The sequence below is a fragment of the Leuresthes tenuis genome, unplaced genomic scaffold, assembly GCF_036924035.1.
Source record: "Leuresthes tenuis unplaced genomic scaffold, fLeuTen1.0.hap1 SCAF_63, whole genome shotgun sequence".
Taxonomy (NCBI): Eukaryota; Metazoa; Chordata; class Actinopteri; order Atheriniformes; family Atherinopsidae; genus Leuresthes; species Leuresthes tenuis.
Window position 1 is genome coordinate 232,396 of NW_027325417.1, and position 27,440 is coordinate 259,835.

Here is a 27,440-nt window from a genome sequence, read left to right on the forward strand (position 1 = left end):
AATGTCTAGATCGACTTCAACAAAGAAAAACATTGGACTTTGCAGTAGAAGAAGTTGAAATCCATCTACACATTGATAAATATGAAGGACAAAGCAGTTCCCACTTGCCCATAAGAAAATAAGCTTATTCTCGGATTCCTGATCCTTCAGTTTTGCTCTTTCTTCTACTGCAAAATACAACGTTGTTCTTTGTTGAAGTCGATCTAGACATTGATAAATATGAATGAAAAAGCAGTTTTAACTTGGTTTGAGTGAATGAATTCATTCTATACATAAAATCCGAAATCGTGCAGAACTCATGAAAATAAGCTTATTCTCGGATTCCTAAAACTTTTCATTGGCTCTTTCTTTTACTGCAAAGTACAACGTTGTTTTTTTGTTGAAATCTATCGAGACATTGATAAATATGAAGGTAAAAGCCGTTTTAACATAGTTTGAGTGAAGGAATTGATTTTATAGATAAAATCCCAAATCATTCAGAACTCCTCAAAAGGGGCGTATGGCTTAATCACAAGTGTGGCTCTTTCTCATTCAGGGTAGTATGAGGAAGTTTATGCTTGAAATATATGTAGAAATGGGTACATATGAAGGACAAAGCAGTGTTAACTTAGTTTGAGTGAAGGAATTCATTTTATACATAAAATCCCAAATCATGCAGAACGTATGAAAAGAAGCTTATTCTCGGATTCCTGATCCTTCAGTTTTGCTCTTTCTTCTACTGCAAAATACAATGTTGTTCTTTGTTGAAGTCGATCTAGACATTGATAAATATGAAGGAAAAAGCAGTTTTAACTTGGTTTGAGTGAATGAATTCATTTTATACATAAAATCCGAAATCGTGCAGAACTCATGAAAATAAGCTTATTCTCGGATTCCTAAAACTTTTGATTTGCTCTTTCTTTTATTGCAAAGTACAACGTTGTTTTTTTGTTTAAATCTATCGAGACATTGATAAATATGAAGGTAAAAGCCGTTTTAACATAGTTTGAGTGAAGGAATTAATTTTAAAGATAAAATCCCAAACCATGCAGAACTCCTCAAAAGGGGCGTATGGCTTAATCACAAGTGTGGCTCTTTCTCATTCAGGGTAGTATGAGGAAGTTTATGCTTGAAATATATGTAGAAATGGGTACATATGAAGGACAAAGCAGTGTTAACTTAGTTTGCGTGAAGGAATTCATTTTATACATAAAATCCGAAATCGTGCAGAACTCATGAAAATAAGCTTATTCTCGGATTCCTAAAACTTTTGATTTGCACTTTCTTTTACTGCAAAGTACAACGTTGTTTTTTGTTGAAATCTATCTAGACATTGATAAATACCAGCCGAAACTCTGCTGCCGCTTTTGATAATTTATGGTTGGGCATTCTTACCTTTTCTTACCCGCTTTTTACAAATTATGATCTTACATTCACACCTACTTGCAGTCGAACACCTTCTCATCCACTTATGATCATGTGCGGTTGGGCTTTCGCACCTTTTCTTACCCATTTTTCAGTAATTATGGGTGGACATTCAGACCTTCTTGCAGCCGAAAACCTCCGCTCCTCTTTTGATCATACATTGTCGGGCATTCACACCTTGTCTTACCCGCTTTTTACAAACTTTAGTCGGACATTCAAACCTTCTTGCAGCTGAACCACCTCCACTCCCTGTTTTGATCATATATGGTCTGGCAATAGTACCTTTTCTTACCCGTTTGTGAGTAATTATGGCTGGACATTCACACCTTCTTGCAGCCGAACACAACCTCTCCCGCTTTTGATGATATATGGTCCGGCATTCTTACCTTTTCTAACACATTTTTCAGCAATTATGGTCGGACATTCACACCTACTCACAGACGAACACCTCCGCTCCCACATTTGATAGTGTATAGTCGGGCATTCTCACCCTTTCTCATCAGCTTTTTGCAAATTATGATCTGATATTCACACCTACTTGCAGTCGAACAGCTCTGCTCCCGCTTTTGATTATGTTTGGTTGGATATTCGAACATTTTCTTAATGCTTTTTACAAACTTTGGTTGGACGTTCACACCGTCTTGCAGCTGAACACCTCCGCTTCCGCTTTTGATGGTGTATAGTTGGGCATTCGCACCTTTTTTTTTACCCATTTTTCAGGTATTATGGGTGGACATTCACACCTTCTTTCAGCCGAACAACTCCTCTCCCACTTATGATCATGTGTGGTTTGATTTTCGAAAATTTTCTTTCATGTTTTCTAGCAATTATTGATGGACATTTAGACCTTCTTGCAGCTGAACACCACCTCTCCCGATTTTGATTATGTATGGACCGGCATTTTTACCTTTTCTAACACATTTTTCAGCAATTATGGTTGGAGATTCACACCTACTCACAGCCGAATAATCCGCTACCGCATTTGATGGTGTATAGTCGGGCATTCTCACCCTTTCTCATCAGCTTTTTGCAAATTATGATCTGACATTCACACCTACTTCCAGTTGAACAGCTCTGCTCCCGCTTTTGATTATGTTTGGTTAGATATTCGAACCTTTTCTTAACTGCTTTTTACAAACTTTGGTCGGACGTTCACAATATCTTGCAGCCGAACACCTCCGCTTCCGCTTTTGATGGTGTATATTCGGGCATACGAACCTTTTCTTACCCGCTTTTTACAAACCAATGTCGGACTTTCACACCTTCTCTTAGCTGAACAACTCCGCTCCCTCTTTTGATTGTGTACAGTCGGGTAATTTAACCTTTTCTTACCCGCTTTTTATTATCTATGGTCGGACATTCACACCGTCTTACAGCGGAACACCTCCGCTCCCTCTTTTGATGATGTATGGTTAGGCATTCGCACCTTTTCTTACCCATTTTTCAGTAATTATGGGTAGACATTCACACCTTCTTGCAGCTGAACACCTCCTCTCCTGCTTATGATCATGTGCAGTTTGATATTCGAAAATTTTCTTTCATGTTTTCTAGCAATTATTGATGGACATTCAGACCGTCTTGCAGCTGAACACCTCCGCTCCCACTTTTGATGGTGTATAGTCGGGCTTTCGAGCCTTTTCTTCCCCGGTTTTTACAAATTATGGTTGGACATTCAGACCTTTTAGTAGCCGAACAACTCCGCTCCCGCTATTGATTGTGTACAGTCGGGTATTTTAACCTTTTCTTACCCGCTTTTTACCAACTATGGTTGGACATTCACACCTTCTTGCAGCTGAACACCTCCTCTCCCACTTATGATCATGTATGGTTTGATTTTCGAAAATTTTCTTTCATGTTTTCTAGCAATTATTGATGGACATTTAGACCTTCTTGCAGCTGAACACCACCTCTCCCGATTTTGATTATGTATGGACCGGCATTTTTACCTTTTCTAACACATTTTTCAGCAATTATGGTTGGAGATTCACACCTACTCACAGCCGAACAACTCCGCTACCGCATTTGATGGTGTATAGTCGGGCATTCTCACCCTTTCTCATCAGCTTTTTGCAAATTATGATCTGACATTCACACCTACTTGCAGTCGAACAGCTCTGCTCCCGCTTTTGATTATGTATGGTTGGATATTCGAACCTTTTCTTAACTGCTTTTTACAAACTTTGGTTGGACGTTCACACTTTCTTGTAGCCGAACACTTCCACTCCTGCTATTGATTGTGTACAGTCGGGTATTTTAACCTTTTCTTACCCGCTTTTTACCAACTATGGTTGGACATTCACACCTTCTTACAGCAGAACACCTCCGCTCCCTGTTTTGATTATGTATGGTTTGACATTCGCACCTTCTCTCACCCGCCTTTTACTATGGTCGGCCATTCACAGCTTCCTCTCCACCATACTTGTATGGTGGGATATTCACACCCACCTGCATCCGAAGACCTCCGCCCCCACTTTTGTTGATATTTAGTCGGTCATTCGCACCTTACCCGCTTTTGGCAAACTATGGCCTTCTTGCAGCCCAACACCTCTGATCTCGCTTTTGATGATGTAAGGTTGGGCATTCAGACCTTGCTTCACCTGCTTTTCACCAAATATAGTCGGACATTCACACCCACTTGCATCCGAAGACCTCCGCCCCAAATTTTGTTGATATTTAGTCGGACATTCGCACCTTACCCGCTTTTGGCAAACTATGGCCTTCTTGCAGCCAAACACCTCTGATCTCGCTTTTGATGATGTAAGGTTGGGCATTCAGACCTTGCTTCACCTGCTTTTCAGCAAATATAGTCGGACATTCACACCTTCTTGCAGCCGAACACTTCCGCTCCACCTTTTAGTGTTCTATCACACCTTTTTTTCACCGCATTTTATACATTATGGTTGGAAATTTTCAACCACTCTCATCCGAAGACCTCTCCTCCCGCTTTTGTTAATATATTTGAACTTTATTCGGACATTCAAACCTTCTTGCAGCTGAACCACCTCCGCTCCCTGTTTTGATCATATATGGTCTGGCAATACTACCTTTTCTTACCCGTTTGTGAGTAATTATGGCTGGACATTCACACCTACTTGCAGCCGAACACAACCTCTCTCGCTTTTGATGATGTATGGACCGGCATTCTTACCTTTTCTAACACATTTTTCAGCAATTATGGTCGGAGATTCACACCTACTCACAGCCGAACAACTCCGCTCCCGCATTTGATGATGTATAGTCGGGCATACTCACCCTTTCTCATCAGCTTTTTGCAAATTATGATCTGACATTCACACCTACTTGCAGTCGAACAGCTCTGCTCCCGCTTTTGATTATGTTTGGTTGGATAATCGAACCTTTTCTTAACTTCTTTTTACATATTTTGGTTGGACGTTCACACCTTCTTGTAGCCGAACACTTCCACTCCTGCTTTTGATGATGTATGGTTGGGCATTCACACCTTTTTTTTGCCCATTTTTCAGGAATTATGGGTGGACATTCACACCTTGCAGCTGAACACCTCCTATCCCACTTATGATCATGTGCGGTTTGATTTTCGAAAAGTTTCTTTCATGTTTTCTAGCAATTATTGATGGACATGTAGACCTTCTTTCAGCTGAACACCTCCACTCCCGCTTTTGATCATACATTGTCAGGCATTCGCACCTTGTCTTACCCACTTTTTACAAACTTTAGTCGAACAGTCACACCTTTTTGCAGCCGAACACCACCTCTCCCGCTTTTGATGATGTATGGTCCAGCATTCTTACCTTTTCTAACACATTCTTCAGCAATTATGGTCGGACATTCACACCTACTCAGAGCCGAACACCTCCGCTCCCGCATTTGATGGTCTATAGTCGGGCATTCTACAGCGGAAAAGACTCATTCTTATGTTTGGTTAGATATTCAAACCTTTTCTTAACTGCTTTTTACAAACTTTGGTCGGACGTTCACAATATCTTGCAGCCGAACACCTCCGCTTCCGCTTTTGATGGTGTATATTCGGGCATACGAACCTTTTCTTACCCGCTTTTTACAAACCAAGGTCGGACTTTCACACCTTCTCTTAGCTGAACAACTCCGCTCCCTCTTTTGATTGTGTACAGTCGGGTAATTTAACCTTTTCTTACCCGCTTTTTACAAATTATGGTCGAACATTCACACCTACTTGCAGGCGAACACCTTCGCTCCCGCTTTTGATGGTGTATAGTCGGGCTTTCGAGCCTTTTCTTCCCCGGTTTTTACAAATTATGGTTGGACATTCAGACCTTGCAGCCGAAAACCCCCGCTCCCTCTTTTGATCATACATTGTCAGGCATTCGCACCTACTTGCAGCCGAATACTTCCGCTCCACCTTTTAGTGATGTATGGTTGGCATTTGCACCTTTTCTTACCCTTTCTTACCCTACTGATTGCTTAAGATTAAGTTGTTTTTTCTCAAACTACAACATTTTTTTAATTGTTGAAACTTGATTTGAAGTGGATAAATAAGGAGGACAAACAGTTTTAAGTCAGGCTGATAGAAGGAATTAATTTTATAGCAAAATCTGTATTTCGTCATATGTCGAGATATGCTTATTGCTGAAGAAGTTCTTTCTCATTCTACAAAGTACAACGTTGTTTATCGTTGAAACTTGATTAGACATGAATAAATATGAAGGACAAAGCAGTCTTAACTTGGTTAGAGTTAAGGAATTCGTTTTATAGGAGAATCCGAATTCGTGCATAACTCGTAAAATAGAGCTTATTTTCGGATTCCTGAAGAATGAGTCTGGTTCCTTCTCATAATACAAAGTTTGTTGTTTATTGTTGAAACTTCATCAGAAGTGAAGAAATAAATGAATGCCTATCAACAAATGTGGGATCTAAACTCTAGTGCTTCCTCTAAAATAATTTCCTTTCTCAATTCAGAAATGTGCGTGTGTAAGTCACAACACCCGTGACACCAAAACGGCTTTCTTTTCTCTCTTTTCTCTACACTCTGCACTGTGAGCACACACACCAAATCAGAAAGGCTTTTTTCTCTCTTTTCTACATTATGGACTGTGGGGACACAAAACCGCTCTCTCTTTTTTTTTTTGATTGTGTGCCAGGGCGTTGTCTCACGTATTAGATTATGCTTACGATACGAATGGGTTTATCAGTCACATCAGAATCCATACATACTGATCCTCCCGTAATAAAATAGTCGGATCTTATCAAACACACTTTGTTTCTTGTGACAATCAAGTCAGCGAAACAGCGTATACACGTCAAGACACTGAATCAAGTTTGCCACAAGAACTCATAAGTTTGGCAGTATTGCTCTGCCGTCAGCAATCATACACCCATTTTATTTTCGTGAGACATGTGCAGGCACCTGTTCATCTACTGTTCTATCACTATGAATTAGTTTATCTATTATCAATAAGGATACTTCTACAACTACTATCAAAGTATGTCCAGACTTCTTATGTTGTCAGTTGCTATATATGAATAAGTGGGTAGCTACTGACAAGCATTAAGCATGTCACACAGCCCAAACATATAACATTTCAGGACACACCACACAGTTAACAACCACAGTGAAGTGTCAAAGCCCAAACATGTAACATTCAACAGGACACTTACACAACACATTCAAATCAAACAGTCAGACAACATACAAGAACATATACCCCAGCCGGCATTGCTCCCTGCCTATTTTCGTACAGCTCACTATGTGTGCGCACACCTTTATTCACAAACTCTTCAACTTATACTCTTTTACCAAAGCTGCTACAGCTCGATTGGCCGAATACCCTTAGATCCTATTTCGGTGAATTTGACATCTGCCTTACATGTAACAGATTAGCGGTTTAGCAGTTTTAATTTAGTTTGAGTGAAGGAATTCATTTTATAGCAAAATCCGAAATCGTGAAGAACTCATGAAAGTAAGCTTATTCTCGGATTCCTGAAACTTTAGATTTGCTATTTCTTTTACTGCAAAGTACAACGTTGGTTTTTTTGTTTAAATCTTTCAAGACATGGTAAATATGAAGGACAAAGCAGTTTTAACATAGTTTGAGTGAAGGAATTCATTTTATTGATAAAATCCCAAGAGTCTGCTGAGAAAAGAGAGTGAATGCGAAGTGGACTTTAACACGGCTCTGGGAGCGAGCCGAGTGCGGGCTAACCGGGAGAATTGCTTGAAAGAAACGCCATACCAAATGAGCGGTCAGAACAAAGCCTCAATACGGTGTTCCCGTTGTGTTTTTGTTGCTGCCGCTGTTTGCTTTTTCACAAGAGCGCACCTGTTGAGGGGGGGCCTGGGGGGGCCTGGGTGATGGTGGGTCTCAGGCCCGGGCTGCTGCGACTGGTGTGACCGGGTGGTTTGTTTGTTGTTGTTGTTTGTTTGTTTTTTGTAGAGGTCCTCCGGAGTGGGGTTGGGTTGAGTGGGGTGGGGCGGGATGGGTACCTTCTGGGGGTACAGTAGCTCCCAGAATATGGTCGCTGCAGGCCCCGAGCCTGGTGGACATCAGGCCCTCCTGTCCTGTGTTGGCTCCCTGGTAGCGGGGATGCCTATTGCAGCCAGTCCCTGGCTGCCCCCAGTGTATATCCCCATACCTCTCTCCCTTCTGGCTCCTGTACACAGCACACACTCACACATGAAGGGTTTTGGGGGCGTGTGTGTTCGGTGGGGTGTAGTGGACTCTGCAGTAGTTGCACTCTGCAGTTCCCATCCATGTTTTAATTACACCTTAGACATTACTACTTATCAAACACACTCACACACACACATTAGGTCTTGGGGGGTGGTTACACTGAGTGGCATCTGGTGGGCGGGGCTCTTTGGGTATGTAGGCTGCCCAGAGGGCCACGCTCCCAGTTCTACAAGTTTGGCTGCCCCTCAATTTTAATTGCTCACTATTAGAAAATATTGAAGAGCCAGAAGGGTGAGGGGAGGGGTCTTCTTCGCACACCCCTGCTTCCTGGTTGCTGCTCGGGGCGGGAGGGGCCAGGAGGATTAATTAATTGTTCTGCTGGTTTGGGGTCTGTGGTGGCTGGGGGGCTGCTGGCCCCCTGGTGTGCCCGCTGCACTACACCCCAGCGGAGTCGAGGGAGGGAGGACGTGTGGATGTATGGGACATGAAAGTGTGTGTGGTAATGATTGGGCCTGGATCTTGGACTTGCTGTCGCCTGGCCTGCCTGTGCTTCTCCCGATGGGGGGGGCGGCGTGGCCTCTCTCCGCTGCTCGCGACTTCACCCACCTGTGGGCACGTCTTGACTCCCAGGGCACTTGGCCAGGGGTGCTGGGGCAGGCGCTGACCCACTGTGTGGCTGTCTGGGGCGCTTGGCCCTCCTGGGTATTGGGTGGGGCCTCTGCCGGGGGGTTTGGGGGCGCTCGGGCTCCTGGGGCCCGGATCCAGTGCACGGCCCATGTCTGGGCGGCTGGGGCCTGGCGACGTCGGTGGGCTGTTGCCCCTGGCTCCCGGAGGGCCTCTGCCCTATGCTTATGGGGGCTCTTTCCGGGGGCTTCCTCTGCAGTCTTCTGGGTGGATGCGTGGTTGCCCCTGCGGTGGGCTTCCTGGGTTCTGTGCTCTGTGGGGGCTGCTGGTGGCCTGGGTCTTGTGGCCCTCTCTGCCTGCTTCTGATTGCTTGGGGGGGCTGTGGATTGTGGCCCTGTACGCTTATACACTCATAACTAAGCACGGTTATCATGTAGGTCCTGTGCCATGGGTGTTGCATGTTCTCACACACACACAACCACATTCATTAGTCCAGTAGCATGGTCGCTAAGCAGTTGATGTATTATCATGTCGTCTCAGGTCATCTATATCCACAGCTGTGTTGTATGCGATGTATGTTCTGTTTTTCTCTTCTTTCCTCTTCTTCTTTCCTTGTCCCCCGGTCCGGTTCAGTTCTATTACATGTCATATATTGTAAACAGAAATAAATAAATGGGAATCAAGGGGAGCTTTACATTTATAAAACTTCCCTTGGCAAAGCAAATCTGTTTGGCATCAAAGGTATTCAGACTACAATTCTGCTGCCATAATGCTGAACACGATAAGGGGAAAAAAAAAAAAAGTAAAGAAGACAGTTCTGCCGAAAGCCAGGGACTAGACCTGTTCTAAGTTCTGTACTTTTTAAAAGGGAGCCAACACAGGACAGGAGGGCCTGATGTCCACCAGGCTCGGGGCCTGCAGCGACCATATTCTGGGAGCTACTGTACCCCCAGAAGGTACCCATCCCGCCCCACCCCACTCAACCCAACCCCACTCCGGAGGACCTCTACAAAAAACAAACAAAAAACAACAAAAAACAAACAAACAAACCACCCGGTCACACCAGTCGCAGCAGCCCGGGCCTGAGACCCACCATCACCCAGGCCCCCCCAGGCCCCCCCTCAACAGGTGCGCTCTTGTGAAAAAGCAAACAGCGGCAGCAACAAAAACACAACGGGAACACCGTATTGAGGCTTTGTTCTGACCGCTCATTTGGTATGGCGTTTCTTTCAAGCAATTCTCCCGGTTAGCCCGCACTCGGCTCGCTCCCAGAGCCGTGTTAAAGTCTACTTCGCATTCACTCTCTTTTCTCAGCAGACTAAAAGAAAGTTTCATCTTGGGCTCCCTGAAACTTGCATCCTGCACCGCTGTTTGCTTTTTCACAAGAGTAGAGAAGAGCGCACCGTTCCCAGCGGCACTGCAGTACGGGGTCAATGCTTGGAGTGAACGGAGCAAGCTACTTTTTCAACTCCTATTGCTAAAAATCCATTTAATATGTAGTTCTCGTATAGAGGACATATCAGATATTAAACTGATAAGAACAGATACTACACTTGATCTTAGCCAAAAGGCCGAGAAGCGACAACTGTCCACTGGTTAACGTCCGAGGGCCCTTCCTGGCACAATGCGCACTTGTCCGCTAACACCCCTGTTCTTTTTATGGCCATAGGTGGCCAGAGTGTCACTTTGCACCTCCGCCCACCTGCTGCACTGAGCACTCTTCAGCCCTTTTAAATGGTATAACTTTGCACTCCCGCACGCTCCAGCAAGCACCATTCAAGCAACAACTTTGCACTCCAGCTTCGAACATCGGCACAGTCGCAACAAGTAAGGCGACTCTACTCAGAGAAGTCACTCTGCACAGTAACAAGATTTCTTTTGCACAGACAGAAAGGGCTTCACCCGCAAAGGTAAAGCCTGCCAAAAATAGAAACAACTCATTAGTGCTGCTCTCCACAGAAGCCTTTAGTAAAAGGCGAAAGACTTGTACGTTATGAAGAGAAACCAGAGTACGATTATCCGTCACTGCGGGAGCAGGGCATCAGGCTAGTTGGCATAGCCACCTTCCCCATGGTGAGCTTTGCTTGGTTGAGACGCTTGCCCCCCCCCTCTTTTCTCAGCAGACTCTTGGGATTTTATCAATAAATGAATTCCTTCACTCAAACTATGTTAAAACTGCTTTGTCCTTCATATTTACCATGTCTTTAAAGATTTAAACAAAAAAACCAACGTTGTACTTTGCAGTAAAAGAAATAGCAAATCTAAAGTTTCAGGAATCCGAGAATAAGCTTACTTTCATGAGTTCTTCACGATTTCGGATTTTGCTATAAAATGAATTCCTTCACTCAAACTAAATTAAAACTGCTAAACCGCTAATCTGTTACATGTAAGGCAGATGTCAAATTCACCGAATTAGGATTATTCGGTATTCGGCCAATCGAGCTGTAGCAGCTTTGGTAAAAGAGTATAAGTTGAAGAGTTTGTGAATAAAGGTGTGCGCACACATAGTGAGCTGTAGGAAAATAGACAGGGAGCAATGCCGGCTGGGGTATATGTTCTTGTATGTTGTCTGACTGTTTGATTTGAATGTGTTGTGTAAGTGTCCTGTTGAATGTTACATGTTTGGGCTTTGACACGCTTCACTGTGGTTGTTAACTGTGTGGTGTGTCCTGAAATGTTATATGTTTGGGCTGTGTGACATGCTTAATGCGTGTCAGTAGCTACCCACTTATTCATATATAGCAACTGACAACGTAAGAAGTCCGGACATACTTTGATAGAGTAGTTGTAGAAGTATCCTTATTGATAATAGATAAACTAATTCATAGTGATAGAACAGTAGATGAACAGGTGCCTGCACATGTCTCACGAAAATAAAATGGATGTATGATTGCTGATGGCAGAGCAATACTGCCAAACTTATGAGTTCTTGTGGCAAACTTGTTTCAGTGTCTTGACGTGTATACGCTGTTTCGCTGACTTGATTGTCACAAGAAACAAAGTGTGTTTGATAAGATCCGACCATTTTATTACGGGAGGATCAGTATGTATGGATTCTGATGTGACTGATAAACCCATTCGTATCTTAAGCACAATCTAATACGTCAGACAACGCCCTGGCACACGATAAAAAAAAAAAGAGAGAGCGGTTTTGTGTCCCCACAGTCCATAATGTAGAAAAGAGAGAAAAAACCCTTTCTGATTTGGTGTGTGTGCTCATAGTGCAGAGTGTAGAGAAAAGAAAGCCGTTTTGGTGTCACGGGTGTTGTGACTTACACACACACATTTCTAAATTGAGAAAGGAAATTATTTTAGAGGAAGCACTAGAGTTTAGATCCCACATTTGTTGATAGGCATTCATTTATTTCTTCACTTCTGATAAAAATGATAAGACTGACCTAAAGAATTGGAGGCCCATCACACTTTTAAACTTTGACTGTAAACTTTTTAGCAAGGTTTTAACGACACGGATGTCCTCTGTTTTAGAGGAGGTAATTCACCCAGACCAGGCTTGTGCCATCTCAGAGAGACAACTCACCGACAGCCTCGTACTGATTCGAGACATCATTGATTACGCTAGAGACAGAAACACCCGGCTTGTCATCTTAAATTTAGACTTTGAAAAAGCTTTTGATCGGGTCTCGCACCAATATCTCTTTCAGGTGTTGCAGCCATCGAATAGGGCCCGATTGTTCCTACTTGGTGAGATTTGCTTGGTTGAGACGCTTGCTCCCCCCCCTTGCTCCTCGGCTGACCAAGTAGGAACAATCGGGCCCTATTCGATGGCTGCCTTGTCTTTTACTCTGTGCAAAAGACAAGGCAGCCACAAACACCACGGGAACACCGTATTGAGGCTTTGTTCTGACCACTCATTCGGTGTCGCGTTTCTTTCAAGCAATTCTCCCGGTTAGCCCACACTCGGCTCGCTCCCAGAGCTGTGTTAAAGTCTACTTCGCATTCACTCTCTTTTCTCAGCAGATTAAAAGAAAATTTCATCTTGGGCTCCCTGAAACTTCCATCCTGCACCGCTGTTTGCTTTTTCACAAGAGCAGAGAAGAGCGCACCGTTCCCAGCGGCACTGCAGTACTGGGTCGATGCTTGGAGTGAACGGAGCAAGCTTCTTTTTCAACTCCTATTCTTAAAAATCCATTTAATATGTAGTCCTCGTATAGAGGACATATTAAACTGATAAGAACAGATACTACACTTGATCTTAGCCAAAAGGCCGAGAAGCGATAACTGTCCACTGTTTCAGGTCCGAGGGCCCTTGCTGGCACAATGCGCACTTGTAGCAGTGTTCTTTTTATGGCCATAGGTGGCCAGAGTGTCACGTTGCACCTCCACTGAGCACTCTTCAGCCCTTTTAAATGGTATAACTTTGCACTCCCGCATGCTCCAGCAAGCACCATTCAAGCAACAACTTTGCACTCCAGCTTCGAACATCGGCACAATCGCAACAAGTAAGGCGACTCTACTCAGAGAAGTCACTCTGCACAGTAACAAGATTTCTTTTGCACAGACAGAAAGGGCTTCACCCGCAAAGGTAAAGCCTGCCAAAAATAGAAACAACTCATTAGTGCTGCTCTCCACGAAAGTCTTTAGTAAAAGGCGAAAGACTTGTATGTTATGAAGAGAAACCAGAGTACGATTATCCGTCACTGCGGGAGCAGGGCATCAGGCTAGTTGCCATAGCCACCTTCCCCATGGTGAGCGTTGCTTGGTTGAAACGCTTGCCCCTGTGCAATCGACAAGGCAGCAACAAAAACACCACGGGAACACCGTATTGAGGCTTTGTTCTGACCGCTCATTCGGTGTCGCGTTTCTTTCAAGCAATTCTCCCGGTTAGCCCACACTCGGCTCGCTCCCAGAGCCGTGTTAAAGTCTACTTCGCATTCACTCTTTTTCTCAGCAGACTCTTGGGATTTTATCTATAAAATGAATTCCTTCACTCAAACTATGTTAAAACTGCTTTGTCCTTCATATTTACCATGTCTTACCATGACTTTGCAGTAAAAGAAAGAGCAAATCTAAAGTTTCAGGAATCCGAGAATAAGCTTACTTTCATGAGTTCTTCACGATTTCGGATTTTGCTATAAAATGAATTCCTTCACTCAAACTAAATTAAAACTGCTAAACCGCTAATCTGTTACATGTAAGGCAGATGTCAAATTCACCGAAATAGGATCTAAGGGTATTCGGCCAATCGAGCTGTAGCAGCTTTGGTAAAAGAGTATAAGTTGAAGAGTTTGTGAATAAAGGTGTGCGCACACATAGTGAGCTGTAGGAAAATAGGCAGGGAGCAATGCCGGCTGGGGTATATGTTCTTGTATGTTGTCTGACTGTTTGATTTGAATGTGTTGTGTAAGTGTCCTGTTGAATGTTTGGGCTTTGACACTTCACTGTGGTTGTTAACTGTGTGGTGTGTCCTGAAATGTTATATGTTTGGGCTGTGTGACATGCTTAATGCTTGTCAGTAGCTACCCACTTATTCATATATAGCAACTGACAACATAAGAAGTCCGGACATACTTTGATAGTAGTTGTAGAAGTATCCTTATTGATAATAGATCACTAATTCATAGTGATAGAACAGTAGATGAACAGGTGCTTGCACATGTCTCACGAAAATAAAATGGGTGTATCATTGCTGATGGCAGAGCAATACTGCCAAACTTATGAGTTCTTGTGGCAAACTTGATTCAGTGTCTTGACGTGTATACGCTGTTTCGCTGACTTGATTGTCACAAGAAACAAAGTGTGTTTGATAAGATCCGACCATTTTATTACGGGAGGATCAGTATGTATGGATTCTGATGTGACTGATAAACCCATTCGTATCTTAAGCACAATCTAATACGTCAGACAACGCCCTGGCACACGATAAAAAAAAAAAGAGAGAGCGGTTTTGTGTCCCCACAGTCCATAATGTAGAAAAGAGAGAAAAAAGCCTTTCTGATTTGGTGTGTGTGCTCATAGTGCAGAGTGTAGAGAAAAGAGAGAAAAGAAAGCCGTTTTGGTGTCACGGGTGTTGTGACTTACACACACACATTTCTGAATTGAGAAAAGAAATTATTTTAGAGGAAGCAGTAGAGTTTAGATCCCACATTTGTTGATAGGCATTCATTTATTTCTTCACTTCTGATGAAGTTTCAACAATAAACAACAAACTTTGTATTATGAGAAAGAACCAGACTCATTCTTCAGGAATCCGAAAATAAGCACGAATTCGGATTCTCCTATAAAACGAATTAATTAACTCAAACCAAGTTAAGACTGCTTTGTCCTTCATATTTATTCATGTCTAATCAAGTTTCAACGATAAACAACGTTGTACTTTGTAGAATGAGAAAGAACTTCTTCAGCAATAAGCATCTCTCGACATATGACGAAATACAGATTTTGCTATAAAATTAATTTCTTCTATCAGCGTGACTTAAAACTGTTTGTCCTCCTTATTTATCCACTTCAAATCAAGTTTCAACAATTAAAAAAAAATTGTAGTTTGAGAAAGAACAACTTAATCTTCAGCAATAAGTATAAAAAGAGGGTAACAAAAGGTGCAAATGCCAACCATACATCACTAAAAGGTGGAGCGGAAGTATTCAGCTGCAAGTAGGTGTGAATGTTCGACCATAATTTGTAAAAAGTGGGTAAGAAAAGGTTCGAATGCCCGACTAAATATTAACAAAAGCGGGAGGAGAGGTCTTCGGATGAGAGTGGGTGAGAATTTCCTACCATACAAGTATGGTGGAGAGGAAGCTGTGATTGGCCGACAATAGTAAAAAGCAGGTGAGAAAAGGTGCGAATGTCAAAACATAAATGATCAAAACAGGGAGCGGAGGTGTTTGGCTGCGACAAGGTGTGAATGTCCACCCATAATTAATGAAAAACGGGCAACAAGTAGGTTCGAATGCCCAACCATACATCATCAAAAGCAGGAGTGGATGTGTTCGGCTTCAAGAAGGTATGAATGTCCATCAATAATTGCTATAAAACATGAAAGAAAATTTTCGAATATCAAACCGCACATAATCATAAGCGGGAGAGGAGGTGTTCCGCTGCAAGAAGGTGTGAATATCCACCCATAATTACTGAAAAATGGGTAAGAAAAGGTGCGAATGCCCAACCATACATCATCAAAAGCAGGAGTGGATGTGTTCGGCTACAAGAAGGTTTGAATGTCCGACCATAGTTTGTAAAAAGCGGGTAAGAACAGGTTTGTATGCCCGACTGTACACAATCAAAAGAGGGAGCGGAGTTGTTCAGCTACAAGAAGGTGTGAAAGTCCAACCATGGTTTGTAAAAAGCGGGTAAGAACAGGTTCGTATGCCCGAATATACACCATCAAATGCGGGAGCGGAGGTGTTCGGCTGTGAGTAGGTGTGAATCTCCAACCATAATTGCTGAAAAATGTGTTAGAAAAGGTAAGAATGCCGGTCCATACATCATCAAAAGCGGGAGAGGTGGTGTTCGGCTGCAAGTAGGTGTGAATGTCCAGCCATAATTACTCACAAATGGGTAAGAAAAGGTAGTATTGCCAGACCATACATGATCAAAACAGGGAGCGGAGGTGGTTAAGCTGCAAGAAGGTGTTAATGTCCGACTAAGGTTTGTAAAAAGCGGGTAAGAAAAGGTGCGAATGCCCGACAATGTATGATCAAAAGAGGGAGCGGAGGTTTTCGGCTGAAAGAAGGTCTGAATGTCCAACCATAATTTGTAAAAACCGGGGAAGAAAAGGCTCGAAAGCCCGACTATACACCATCAAAAGCTGGAGCGGAGGTGTTCAGCTGCAAGAAGGTCTGAATGTCCATCAATAATTGCTAGAAAACATGAAAGAGAATTTTCGAATATCAAACCGCACATGATAATAAGCGGGAGAGGAGGTGTTCAGCTGCAAGAAGGTGTGAATGTCCACCCATAATTACTGAAAAATGGGTAAGAAAAGGTGCGAATTCCCAACCATACATCATCAAATGCACGAGTGGATGTGTTCGGCTTCAAGAAGGTTTGAATGTCCGACCATAGTTTGTAAAAAGCGGGTAAGAAAAGGTTCGAATGCCCAAACATACACCATCAAAAGAGGGAGCGGAGGTGTTCCGCTGTAAGAAGGTGTGAATGTCCGATCATAGTTGGTAAAAAGCGGGTAAGAAAAGGTTAAAATACCCGACTGTACACAATCAATAGCGGGAGCGGAGTTGTTCGGCTACTAAAAGGTGTGAAAGTCCGACCCTGGTTTTAAAAAGCGGGTAAGAAAAGGTTCGAATGCCCGAACATACACCATCAAAAGAGGTAGCGGAGGTGTTCCGCTGCAAGAAGGTGTGAACGTCCGACCAAAGTTTGTGAAAAAGCAGTTAAGAAAAGGTTCGAATATCTAACCAAACATAATCAAAAGCGGGAGCAGAGCTGTTCGACTGCAAGTAGGTGTGAATGTCAGAGAATAATTTGCAAAAAGCTGATGAGAAAGGGTGAGAAATCTCGACTATACACCATCAAATGCGGTAGCGGAGTTGTTCGGCTGTGAGTAGGTGTGATTCTCCAACCATAATTGCTGAAAAATGTGTTAGAAAAGGTAAGAATGCCGGTCCATACATCATCAAAAGCGGGAGAGGTGGTGTTCGGCTGCAAGTAGGTGTGAATGTCCATTAATAATTGCTTTAAAACATGAAAGAAAATTTTCGAATATCAAACCTTACATGATCATTAGCGGGAGAGGAGGTGTTCAGCTGCAAGAAGGTGTGAATATCCACCCATAATTACTGAAAAATGGGTAGGAAAAGATGCGAATGTCCAACCATAAATCATCAAAAGCAGGAGTGGAGTTGTTCAGCTACAAGAAGGTATGAAAGTCCAACCATGGTTTGTAAAAAGCGGGTAAGAGAAGGTTCGAATACCCGATTATATACCATCAAAAGCGGAAGCGGAGATGTTCGGCTGCAAGAAGGTGTGAACGTCCGACCAAAGTTTGTAAAAATCAGTTAAGAAAAGGTTTGAATATCCAACCGAACATAATCAAAAGCGGGAGCAGAGCTGTTCGACTGCAAGTAGGTGTGAATGTCAGATCATAATTGCTGAAAAATGTGATAGAAAAGACTAGAATGCCGGACAATACATCATCAAAAGCGGGAGAGGTGGTTTTTCGGCTGCAAGTAGGTGTGAATGTCCAGCCATAATTACTCACAAACGGGGGAAGAAAAGGTAGTATTTCCAGACCACACATGATCAAAACAGGGAATGGAGGTGGTTCAGCTGCAAGGTGTGAATGTCTGACTAAAGTTTGTAAAAATCGTGTAAGACAAGGGGCGAATGCCCGACAATGTATGATCAAAAGAGGGAGCGGAGGTTTTCGGCTGCAAGGTCTGAATGTCAAACCACAATTTGTAAAAATCGGGGAAGAAAAGGCTCGAAAGCCCGACTATACACCATCAAAAGCGGGAGCAGAGGTGTTCAGGTGCAAGAAGGTCTGAATGTCCGACCAAAAATTACTGAAAAATGGGTAAGAAAAGGTGCGAATGCCAAATCATACATCATCAAAAGCAGGAGCGGATGTGTTCGGCTACAAGAAGGTTTGAATGTCCAACCATAGTAAGTAATAGGCAGGTAAGAAAAGGCTCGAATGCCCGACTATATACCATCAAAAGCGGAAGCGGAGGTGTTCGGCTGCAAGACGGTGTGAACGTCCGACCAAAGTTTGTAAAAAGCAGTTAAGAAAATGTTCGAATATCCAACCAAACATAATCAAAAGCGGGAGCAGAGCTGTTCGACTGCAAGTAGGTGTGAATATCAGATCATAATTTGCAAAAAGCTGTTGAGAAAGGGTGAGAATGCCCGACTATACACTATCAAATGTGGGAGCGGAGGTGTTCGTCTGTGAGTAGGTGTGAATGTCCGACCATAATTGCTGAAAAATGTGTTAGAAAAGGTAAGAATGCCGGACCATATATCATCAAAAGCGGGAGAGGTTGTGTTCGGCTGCAAGTAGGTGTGAATGTCCAGCCATAATTACTTACAAACGGGTAAGAAAAGGTACTATTGCCAGACCATATATGATCAAAACAGGGAGCGGAGGTGGTTCAGCTGCAAGAAGGTTTGAATGTCCGACTAAAGTTTGTAAAAAGCGGGTAAGACAAGGTGTGAATGCCCGACAATGTATGATCAAAAGAGGAGCGGAGTTTTTCGGCTGCAAGAAGGTCTGAATGTCCACCCATAATTACTGAAAAATGGGTAAGAAAAGGTGCGAAAGCCCAACCGCACATGATCATAAGTGGATGAGAAGGTGTTCGACTGCAAGTAGGTGTGAATGTAAGATCATAATTTGTAAAAAGCGGGTAAGAAAAGGTAAGAATGCCCAACCATAAATTATCAAAAGCGACAGCAGAGTTTCGGCTCGTATTTATCAATGTCTAGATAGATTTCAACAAAAAACAACGTTACCGAATCCGAGAATAAGCTTATTTTCATGAGTTCTGCACGATTTCGGATTTTATGTATAAAATGAATTCCTTCACGCAAACTAAGTTAACACTGCTTTGTCCTTCATATGTACCCATTTCTACATATATTTCAAGCATAAACTTTCTCATACTACCCTGAATGAGAAAGAGCCAAACTTGTGATTAAGCCATACGACCCTTTTGAGGAGTTCTGCATGGTTTGGGATTTTATCTATAAAATGAATTCCTTCACTCAAACTATGTTAAAACGGCTTTTACCTTCATATTTATCAATGTCTCGATAGATTTAAACAAAAAAACAACGTTGTACTTTGCAATAAAAGAAAGAGCAAATCAAAAGTTTTAGGAATCCGAGAATAAGCTTATTTTCATGAGTTCTGCACGATTTCGGATTTTATGTATAAAATGAATTCATTCACTCAAACCAAGTTAAAACTGCTTTTTCCATCATATTTATCAATGTCTAGATCGACTTCAACAAAGAACAACATTGTATTTTGCAGTAGAAGAAAGAGCAAAACTGAAGGATCAGGAATCCGAGAATAAGCTTCTTTTCATACGTTCTGCATGATTTGGGATTTTATGTATAAAATGAATACCTTCACTCAAACTAAGTTAACACTGCTTTGTCCTTCATATGTACCCATTTCTACATATATTTCAAGCATAAACTTCCTCATACTACCCTGAATGAGAAAGAGCCACACTTGTGAATAAGCCATACGCCCCTTTTGAGGAGTTCTGCATGATTTGGGATTTTATCTATAAAATCAATTCCTTCACTCAAACTATGTTAAAACGGCTTTTACCTTCATATTTATCAATGTCTAAATAGATTTAAACAAAAAAACAACGTTGTACTTTGCAGTAAAAGAAAGAGCCAATCAAAAGTTTTAGGAATCCGAGAATAAGCTTATTTTCATGAGTTCTGCACGATTTCGGATTTTATGTATAAAATGAATTCATTCACTCAAACCAAGTTAAAACTGCTTTTTCATTCATATTTATCAATGTCTAGATCGACTTCAACAAAGAAAAACATTGTATTTTGCAGTTGAAGAAAGAGCAAAACTGAAGTTTCCTGAACTGATCAGGAATCCGAGAATAAGCTTATTTTCTTATGGGCAAGTGGGAACTGCTTTGTCCTTCATATTTATCAATGTGTAGATGGATTTCAACTTCTTCAAAGTCCAATGTTTTTCTTTGTTGAAGTCGATGTAGACATTGATGAATATGGAAGGACAAATCAGTTTTAATTTGGTTTGAGCAAAGCAATTCATTTTATAGCAAAATCCGAAATCGTGCAGAACTCATGAAAGCAGGCTTATACTCGGATTCCTGAAACTTTAGATTGGCTCTTTCTTTTACTGCAAAGTACAACGTTGTTTTTTTGTTTAAATCTTTGTAGACATGGTAAATATGAAGGACAAATCAGTTTTAACATAGTTTGAGTGAAGTAATGCATTTTATAAGCAAAATCCCAAATCATGCAGAACTCACGAAAAGCTTTTTCTCACTTTTCACTGCTTTTTACAAACTTTGGTCGGACGTTCACACCTTCTTGCATCCGAACACCTCCGCTTCCGCTTTTGATGATGTATATTCGGGCATTCGAACCTTTTATTACCCGCTTTTTACAAACCATTGTCGGACTTTCACACCTTCTTGCAGCCGAACACCACCTCTACCACTTTTGATGATGTATGGTTCAGTATTCTTACTTTTTCTAACACATTTTTCAGCAATTATGGTCGGACATTCACACCTACTCACAGCTGGACACCTCCGCTCCCGCTTTTGATCATACAATGTCGGGACATCGCTCCTTGTCTTACCAGCTTTTTACAAACTTTAGTCGAACATTCACACCTTCTTGCAGCTGAACACCTCCGCTCCCGCTTTTGATGATGTATAGTCGGGCTTTCAAGCCTTTTCTTAACCGGTTTTTACAAATTATGGTTGGACATTCAGACCTTGCAGCCGAACACCTCCGCTCTCTCTTTTGATCATACATTGTCGGGCATTCGCACCTTGTCTTACCCGCTTTTTACAAACTATAGTCAGACATTCCCACCTTGCAGCTGAACCTCCGCTCCCTGTTTTGATCATGTATGGTCTGGCAATACTACCTTTTCTTCCCCCGTTTGTGAGTAATTATGGCTGGACATTCACACCTACTTGCAGTCGAACAGCTCTGCTCCCGCTTTTGATTACGTTTGGTTGGAAATTCGAACCTTTTCTTAACTGCTTTTTACAAACCATGGTCGGACTTTCACACCTTCTTGTAGCCGAACAACTCCGCTCCCGCTATTGATTTTGTACAGTCGGGTATTTTAACCTGTTCTTACCCGCTTTTTACCAACTATGGTCGGACGTTCACACCATCTTACAGCGGAACACCTCCGCTCCCACTTTTTATGGTGTATAGTCGGGCATTCGAACCTTTTCTTACCCGCTATTTACAAACTATGGTAGGACATTCAAACTTTCGTGTATCCGAAAACCTCCGCTCTCTCTTTTGATCATACATTGTCGGACATTCGCACCTTTTCTTATCCGCTTTTTACAAACCATGGTCGGACTGTCACACCTTCTTGTAGCCGAACACATCCGCTCCCGCTATTGATTGTGTACAGTCGGGTATATTAACCTTTTCTTACCCGCTTTTTACCAAGTATGGTTGGACATTCACACCTTCGTACAGCGGAACACCTCCGCTCCCTCTTTTGATGGTGTATGTTCGGGCATTCAAACCTTTTCTTACCCGCTTTTTCCAAACTATGGTCGGCTATTCACAGCTTCCTCTCCACCATACTTGTATGGTAGAATATTCACACCCACTTGCATCCGAAGACCTCCGCCCCAAATTTTGTTGATATTTAGTCGGACATTCGCACCTTACCCGCTTTTGGAAAACTATGGCCTTCTTGCAGCCAAACACCTCTGATCTCGCTTTTGATGATGTAAGGTTGGGCATTCAGACCTTGCTTCACCTGCTTTTCACCAAATATAGTCGGACATTCACACCTTCTTGCAGCCGAACACTTCCGCTTTTAGTGTTCTATGAGGCATTCACATATTTTTTTTTCACCGTATTTTATAGATTATGGTTGGAAATTCTCACCCACTCTCATCCGAAGACCTCTCCTCCCGCTTTTGTTAATATATAGTCGGGCATTCGAACCTTTTGTTACCCGCTTTTTACAAATTATAGTCGAACATTCACACCTACTTGCAGCTGAATACTTCCGCTCCACCTTTTAGGTATGTATGGTTGGCATTTGCACCTCTTTTTATACTGATTGCTGAAGATTAAGTTGTACTTTCTCAAACTACAACATTTTTTTATTTGTTGAAACTTGATTTGAAGTGGATAAATAAGGAGGACAAACAGTTCTAAGTAAGGCTGATAGAAGGAATTAATTTTATAGCAAAATCTGTACTTCGTCATATGTCGAGAGATGCTTATTGCTGAAGTTCTTTCTCATTCTACAAAGTACAACGTTGTTTATCGTTGAAACTTGATTAGACATGAATAAATATGAAGGACAAAGCAGTCTTAACTTGGTTTGAGTTAAGGAATTCGTTTTATAGGAGAATCCGAATTCGTGCATAACTCATAAAATAGAGCTTATTTTCGGATTCCTGAAGAATGATTCTGGTTCTTTCTCATAATACAAAGTTTGTTGTTTATTGTTGAAACTTCATCAGAAGTGAAGAAATAAATGAATGCCTATCAACAAATGTGGGATCTAAACTCTAGTGCTTCCTCTAAAATAATTTCCTTTCTCAATTTAGAAATGTGTGTGTGTAAGTCACAACACCCGTGACACCAAAACGGCTTTCTTTTCTCTACACTCTGCACTATGAGCACACACACCAAATCAGAAAGGCTTTTTTCTCTCTTTTCTACATTATGGACTGTGGGGACACAAAACCGCTCTCTCTCTTTTTTTTTTTATCGTGTGCCAGGGCGTTGTCTCATGTATTAGATTATGCTTAAGATACGAATGGGTTTATCAGTCACATCAGAATCCATACATACTGATCCTCCCGTAATAAAATGGTCGGATCTTATCAAACACACTTTGTTTCTTGTGACAATCAAGTCAGCGAAACAGCGTATACACGTCAAGACACTGAATCAAGTTTGCCACAAGAACTCATAAGTTTGGCAGTATTGCTCTGCCATCAGCAATGATACACCCATTTTATTTTCGTGAGACATGTGCAAGCACCTGTTCATCTACTGTTCTATCACTATGAATTAGTGATCTATTATCAATAAGGATACTTCTACAACTACTATCAAAGTATGTCCGGACTTCTTATGTTGTCAGTTGCTATATATGAATAAGTGGGTAGCTACTGACAAGCATTAAGCATGTCACACAGCCCAAACATATAACATTTCAGGACACACCACACAGTTAACAACCACAGTGAAGCGTGTCAAAGCCCAAACATGTAACATTCAACAGGACACTTACACAACACATTCAAATCAAACAGGCAGACAACATACAAGAACATATACCCCAGCCGGCATTGCTCCCTGCCTATTTTCGTACAGCACACTATGTGTGCGCACACCTTTATTCACAAACTCTTCAACTTATACTCTTTTACCGAAGCTGCTACAGCTCGATTGGCCAAATACCCTTAGATCCTATTTCGGTGAATTTGACATCTGCCTTGTATGTAACAGATTAGCAGTTTTAATTTAGTTTGAGTGAAGGAATTCATTTTATAGCAAAATCCGAAATCGTGAAGAACTAAGCTTATTCTCGGATTCCTGAATCTTTAGATTTGCTCTTTCTTTTACTGCAAAGTACAATGTTGAGCAGCACTAATGAGTTGTTTCTATTTTTGGCAGGCTTTACCTTTGCGGGTGAAGCCCTTTCTGTCTGTGCAAAAGAAATCTTCTTACTGTGCAGAGTGACTTCTCTGAGTAGAGTCGCCTTACTTGTTGCGACTGTGCCGATGTTCGAAGCTGGAGTGCAAAGTTGTTGCTTGAATGGTGCTTGCTGGAGCGTGCGGGAGTGCAAAGTTATACCATTTAAAAGGGCTGAAGAGTGCTCAGTGCAGCGGGTGGGCGACACTCTGGCCACCTTGAAAACCGAGGTTACATCCACTACCAGGGGCAGCCCAAGTTCTGCCGCAAGTGTGGTGAGCATGGGCACCTGGTTGAGGCTTGTACCAAGGTGTTATGTGGGAAGAGCAGAGAAATTGGGCAAACTTTTGGAGAGTGTCCAAATGGCAGGAAATCTAATCTCTGTGGAGAATTAAATCACCTCTTCAGAGATTGCCCTAAATCTTTTGCCAACAAATTAAAGACGGTAAAGCCACAGTCAAGCCAACAAAGAGAAGGACCAAAGGTGGCAGTTGGTGAACAAAGTGAAGAGGTTGACCCAATAAATTCAAACTTCCCGCCAAAAGCTTGGATTGGAAGTGAGGAGCAAAAAGGGGAGGGGCCTGTAGAGGCCTCACCACTCAGTGTTGAAGTCTGTGAGAATTCACAGGCAGAGGGTGGAGCTACGCTAAATGAGGAGGAAGAGCAGACAGGTGAGTCTAGTGAAGATACTCACCTCCCCGAAGGTCAACAGCCGAAGAGGACGGCATCTGAGCCTCTGATTCCCCAGTGGTATCAGAGAAGAGGGGAAGGGTTAGGTCCCTTTCAGACAGTTCTTCAGTGGAAGAACCTAGAGTCTTCCCCTCCGACTCACCAAATGAGGTCTCCTTTTTAACTTCAGCTCTGCACTCGACCCCCAGGGACTCAAAGTTAAATGCAACATTGCGTCAGAGGCCAACACCGAGAGTCCGAAAAGGAAATATAGATCACCCTACTCACTTTTCACCTAAAGAAATGAAGGAAGAGCTAGTTTCCCAAGAAATAACCTGTGTGTAATTTGTTTTGATAACTTAGAAAAACGAAAATGACATACCTACTTTCCTTTATGCTTTTAATGGTTCTCACCTTCTCAACACTAAATGTGAGAAGTGTGAAATCAAAGACAAGAGCCCAGAGTATTTTATCCTTCTTAGACTCAGATGTGTTTTTAATACAAGAATGTGCACTACCTTTTTTAAAAAACCATAGACAATGGGAGGAAATGTGGCCCCATTTATCGATATGGAGTGGCTCAAATCAAAATAAAAATGATGGTGTGGCCATTCTAATTAAAAATCCGCATGTTCTGGTGAATGGTAGCACAGTGGTGAGAGACGGACGGGCACTTTTAGCACACTTGAATTTTATGGGGCAAGACTTTAACCTCTTAAATATTTATGGTTTCAATGGAAAAAATGAAAGGTATGACCTTTTAGAAGATATACAGCTTTACATGCTAGGGCAAGTACCTTTAGTTGTAGGAGGGGATTTTAACTGTATCTTGAGCAGGAAAGATAGAAAAAGAGCAGGGGTAGATTTTAAAGTGGATAAGACTTCGATTTTACTTCAGGGCATATGCAGGGATTTTAAGCTTACTGACTGTTTTAAAACCATGCATCCCAGAGAGGAGGGCTTCACCTGGTTTAGTCATGATGGCACCAGAGCCTCTCGCATTGATTATTTCTTTACTAGAGATTGCCCACCCACTGATGTTAGATTAACCCCTGTTTTCTTTTCAGACCACCTTATGCTCTCCTGCACCCTTTCACCCCCTTCTGGTGTGACGGTAGGAAGTGGTCTGTGGAAACTCAACTGTTCCCTGTTGGAGGATGAAATCATAGTCAGTCAGTACAGGGAATGTTATAAAGAGTGGCAGACCCTTCAAGACCTCTACGAAACACATGCACAATGGTGGGAAATGGTGAAGGAAACGACCCAGACTTTTTTTAAACAGCAAGGTAAACGTAAAAAAAGGAAAGAGAATAGATGTATGATGGGACTACATAAACGCTTACAGCGCTACTTTAAACTAAATCAGTGTGGCATAGACTTTAAAGAAGAAATCAAAGATGTCAAAAAGGAAATGTCAGTTTTAGCAGAAATAAAGAGTAAAGGAATTTTTGTAAGAAGCAGGGAGCAGGAAATTGAGGAAGGTGAAAAAGAAAGAAAGTTATAAATAAAAAGGAGTGTATTCAAAATCTAAAAAGAGAAGATGGGTTTTTAACAAAATCCACACAAGAGATGATTGAAACTGTACATACCTTTTATAGTAACATGTACAAAGAGAAACCAGTGCACTTGGAAACATCGGCAGAAATCTTAAAATTCGTTGACAAAACCGTAAAAGAGAATGCACACTTGACACAGAATTTTACTGCTTTAGAGTTAAAAAAATGCCTAACAGGTTTTAAGAGAAGTCGAGCTCCGGGTTTAGACGGGCTTCCTGCAGAATTCTATCTGACCTATTGGGACCTTTTATCATCAGACATTTTAGATGTTTTTAAAGATTTTGAAAAACTCGACCGACTGCCTGACAGTTTTAGAGTGGGAATAGTGACTCTACTTTATAAAAAAAATGATAAGACTGACCTAAAGAATTGGAGGCCCATCACACTTTTAAACTTTGACTGTAAACTTTTTAGCAAGGTTTTAGCGACACGGATGTCCTCTGTTTTAGAGGAGGTAATTCACCCAGACCAAGCTTGTGCCATCTCAGGGAGACAACTCACCGACAGCCTCGTACTGATTCGAGACATCATTGATTACGCTAGAGACAGAAACACCCGGCTTGTCATCTTAAATTTAGACTTTGAAAAAGCATTTGATCGGGTCTCGCATCAATATCTCTTTCAGGTGTTGCAGCCATCGAAAAGGGCCCGATTGTTCCTACTTGGTGAGCTTTGCTTGGTTGAGACGCTTGCCCCCCCCCCCTGCTCCTCGGCTGACCAAGTAGAAACAATCTATTCGATGGCTGCCTTGTCTTGTAAGGCGACTCTACTCAGAGAAGTCACTCTGCAAAGTAGCAAGATTTCTTTTGCACAGACAGAAAGGGCTTCACCCGCAAAGGTAAAGCCTGCCAATAATAGAAACAACTCATTAGTGCTGCTCTCCACGGAAGTCTTTAGTAAAAGGCGAAAGACTTGTATGTTATGAAGAGAAACCAGAGTACGATTATCCGTCACTGCGGGAGCAGGGCATCAGGCTAGTTGGTATAGCCACCTTCCCCATGGTGAGCTTTGCTTGGTTGAGACGCTTGCCCCCCCCCCCCTTGCTCCTCGGCTGACCAAGTAGGAACAATCGGGCCCTATTCGATGGCTGCCTTGTCTTTTACTCTATGCAAAAGACAAGGCAGCAACAAAAACACCACGAGAATCCCGTATTGAGGCTTTGTTCTGACCGCTCATTCGGTGTCGCGTTTCTTTCAAGCAATTCTCCCGGTTAGCC

General features: G+C 42.2%; 5 non-coding genes across 5 annotated transcripts; all 5 read right to left on the bottom strand.

Moving 5' to 3' along the window:
- Window positions 1–10,046: 10,046 nt before the first annotated feature.
- Window positions 10,047–10,237, bottom strand: LOC140285884 (U2 spliceosomal RNA). The gene has a single exon (XR_011910825.1). It is a non-coding gene; the product is annotated as a U2 spliceosomal RNA (small nuclear RNA).
- Window positions 10,238–10,553: 316 nt separating this feature from the next.
- On the bottom strand, window positions 10,554–10,667 carry LOC140285903 (U5 spliceosomal RNA). The gene has a single exon (XR_011910842.1). It is a non-coding gene; the product is annotated as a U5 spliceosomal RNA (small nuclear RNA).
- A 2,040-nt stretch (window positions 10,668–12,707) lies between these two features.
- On the bottom strand, window positions 12,708–12,891 carry LOC140285881 (U2 spliceosomal RNA). The gene has a single exon (XR_011910821.1). It is a non-coding gene; the product is annotated as a U2 spliceosomal RNA (small nuclear RNA).
- A 295-nt stretch (window positions 12,892–13,186) lies between these two features.
- On the bottom strand, window positions 13,187–13,300 carry LOC140285910 (U5 spliceosomal RNA). Its single transcript, XR_011910849.1, has one exon. It is a non-coding gene; the product is annotated as a U5 spliceosomal RNA (small nuclear RNA).
- Window positions 13,301–27,051: 13,751 nt separating this feature from the next.
- LOC140285895 (U5 spliceosomal RNA) lies at window positions 27,052–27,165 on the bottom strand. Its single transcript, XR_011910835.1, has one exon. It is a non-coding gene; the product is annotated as a U5 spliceosomal RNA (small nuclear RNA).
- Window positions 27,166–27,440: the final 275 nt, after the last annotated feature.